This window comes from Kogia breviceps, unplaced genomic scaffold (assembly GCF_026419965.1).
Source record: "Kogia breviceps isolate mKogBre1 unplaced genomic scaffold, mKogBre1 haplotype 1 scaffold_576, whole genome shotgun sequence".
Lineage (NCBI taxonomy): Eukaryota > Metazoa > Chordata > Mammalia > Artiodactyla > Physeteridae > Kogia > Kogia breviceps.
The window spans coordinates 10,001-12,500 of NW_026712019.1; the positions used below are offsets into that span (position 1 = coordinate 10,001).

At 77.6% G+C, this 2,500-nt stretch overlaps 1 non-coding gene across 1 annotated transcript; it reads left to right on the top strand.

Annotated features, from left to right (window-relative positions):
• The first annotated feature begins 1,317 nt into the window (after positions 1–1,317).
• Positions 1,318–1,470, top strand: LOC131749795 (5.8S ribosomal RNA). Its single transcript, XR_009333779.1, has one exon. It is a non-coding gene; the product is annotated as a 5.8S ribosomal RNA (ribosomal RNA).
• Positions 1,471–2,500: the final 1,030 nt, after the last annotated feature.

Below are 2,500 nucleotides of genomic sequence, written 5' to 3' on the forward strand. Positions count from 1 at the left end.
TCCGGCGCCGGTCGCGCCCCACTGTCCGCGACCGCCCCCGCACGGGCGGGGCCCCCGGTGCGTCTCGGGATGGGTGGCGTGGCCGTGGCGCGGCGCGGCGCGGCGGTGGCGGCTCCCCGTGGGGGGCCCCCCGCCCGCGCGCCCGCCCGCCCGCCCGCCGCCTTTCCGCCGCCGGCCCTGGACCGGTTGTTCCCCCGCGCCGGTCGTCCGTCCTCCGCTCCGGGCCCTCCGCCCCCTCGCCGGGCGCCTCTGCCTGTCCTCCGAGCCCGGGGCCTCTCCTCCGTCGTCCGTCCGTCTGTCCGTCCGTCCGGCTCTTGTCTCTCGCTCTCTCCCTTTCCCGCCCTCCCCCCCCGCGTGCCCGCCCTGCCCGCTCGCCCCCCCCCCCGCGCCTCCCGTTGAAGCCTCCCTGAACGCCCGCGGTGGCGAGCAGGGGGCCCGGGAGGCGGGTGCAGGGGTCAGGGGGCCCCGGGGGCGGGGGGGTTCGGGGTTCGGGAGAGGAGCGGAGAGGAGAGGGCCGCGTCCGGGCGCGAGCGAGCGAGCGAGCGGGGAGGTCTCCGAGGCCCGGTTTCGGGGACACGGTGGGGACGTCGTCGGGCGGTGGGCGTGGTGGTGTCCCGTGTGGCGGTTGGGCCCGTCGCCCGGCCGGGGCGCCCCCGAGTCACGGGCCGGTAGCGCCGGGGCCCGCGTGCTGCGGGCGGCCGCGGGCGGAGAGCGTGTCGGTCGGCGTCGGGGGTGGCGGCGAGCGTGGGGCGCTCCGCCTGCCCCTCCCCGGCCTCGCCCGCCTCCCCCCTCTCCAGGTACCTAGCGCGTCCCGGCGCGGAGGTTTAAAGACCCATGGGGGGGTCGCCCGTCCGCCTTGGGGTCGGGGCGGTCGGGCCCGCGGGGAGTCGGGAGGCCCCTCCCTTCTCCCCCAGACCCCGCTTCCTCCGCCCCCGCCCCCGCGGGGCCGGGGCGCCGCGCGCCGCGCCACGCCGGCCCTCCCCGCCGCCGCGGCCGTCGGGAGGGGGCTACCCGGCGGCCGTGGTGCGGGGCCGGGTCCCGTGTGCCCGCGCGCGTGCGCGCCCCGCGTCCCTGACGGGGGGGGGTGTGTGTGTGCGCAGGTGGGAACCCCCCGGGCGCCTGTGGGGTGTCCGAGCCCGCCCCGTCTTGCGGGTCGGTGCCGGGCGCCCCGTCGTGAAACCTTCCGGCCCCGCTCCGGTCTGCTGTTTTCTGTCTCGTCTGACTTGGCCGGCCAGAGGCAACCCTCCCTCCGTGGGGGAAATGTGCCGTGCCACCGGCGGGGGACCCCGCCGAAACCCAGAGAAACCAAACTCGTACGACTCTTAGCGGTGGATCACTCGGCTCGTGCGTCGATGAAGAACGCAGCTAGCTGCGAGAATTAATGTGAATTGCAGGACACATTGATCATCGACACTTCGAACGCACTTGCGGCCCCGGGTTCCTCCCGGGGCTACGCCTGTCTGAGCGTCGCTTGACGATCAATCGCCCCCCCGGGGTGCGCGCGCGCGCGCGCGCCTTCCCGGGGTGGCGCGGCTGGGGGTTTCCTCGCAGGGCCCCGTGTCCGGGGCCCTCTGTCCCCCTAAGTGCAGACGCGGTGCCCCTCGTGCCGAGGCCACGGGGGCCCCGCTGCCCGCGAGAAGGGAAGAGAGCGAGAGAGAGCTCGCGACGAGGCCCTGGCCGTGGCCTCCGCGGTCGGTCCCCTTCGGGAAGCGCCCTCGCGCCGCAAGCGGTCCCTGGGCGTACCCCCGGGGCTGTGTGCCGGTGGGCGGGGACGGTCCCGCGCCCTCGCGGCCGGGGCCCGTGGTGCTGGTGGTGTTGGGGCCGCGTCCGCTCCGCCGTCGTTCGCCGCCCGCCCCCGGCGGCGTCCCGGCGACGGTCCGGCCCGGCCCGGCCGCCTCCTCCGCGGCGCCCTGACCCGCGCGCGTCCGGGGTCCGTGCCCGCCCCCCCGCCGCCCTCGCCTTCGCCGTGTCGGGGCGGGCGGCTCGGGCCGACCCGAGGCCGAGTCGTTGCGTGCGCGGCCGCGCCCCGGGGATGCGTGCCCCGGCGGCGACCCGCGGGACGCCGCGGCGTCGTCCGCCGCCGCGCGCTTTCCCCCGGGCTGCGGCCGCGCCGCGCCGCGCTTCGTGCCGGCCCCCGAGCCCCGCGTCGTGGGCGTCTGTCGGTGGTGGATGGGGGCGCACGGCGTCCGTCGCTGGCCGTGGCGGGGGGCGTCTCGCGGCTGCGTGGAGGATGGTGTGCTGCGTTGGCGTCGAGAGAGAGAGAGAGAGAGACGGAGGGAAGAGAGACAGAGGGAGAGAGTTGGGAATCGGTCGGTCGTGGAAGGAGACGTGGGAGGAGGGTCCGGCGTTCGGGGGGCGACCGCCGCGTGTCCTCATCCACCCCTGCCTTCCACGCACGCCGTCCGCCGCTCTCCTCTCCTCTCCTCTCCCCTCTCCTCTCCCCTCGTCCTCTCCCGTCCCCGTTGTCCTCTCCTCTCCTCCGTGGCGACGCGCCGCCTCC